This window comes from Monodelphis domestica, chromosome 6 (assembly GCF_027887165.1).
Source record: "Monodelphis domestica isolate mMonDom1 chromosome 6, mMonDom1.pri, whole genome shotgun sequence".
NCBI classification, from domain to species: Eukaryota; Metazoa; Chordata; class Mammalia; order Didelphimorphia; family Didelphidae; genus Monodelphis; species Monodelphis domestica.
The window spans coordinates 309,162,325-309,162,615 of record NC_077232.1 but is presented as its reverse complement, the minus strand read 5'-3'; positions in this window follow the sequence as shown (position 1 = coordinate 309,162,615).

Here is a 291-nt window from a genome sequence, read left to right as displayed (position 1 = left end):
TGGCCCAGCCCTTTGCAGGACCCTTCCGGGGCCCACCTTTCTCTCACCTTTCCCCGTGGCTCCGCGGGGGCCCGGAGGCTACACCCAGTAAAACGGTTTCAGCTGATGGAGTAAACCAGGTTGGGGGCAACTTCCCCACAGAAGAGTGGAATGAGAACGGCTTGATCCAGTGGCCAAGAAGGCGGCCGAAGCTAACTCTGTGGAGTTAGACACTGAGGGTGCCGCGGTCCTCCGCCGCCTCCTGGGCCTCCCCCGTTGGCCTGACTTTTGTCTTGGCCCTGGACTGGCGGG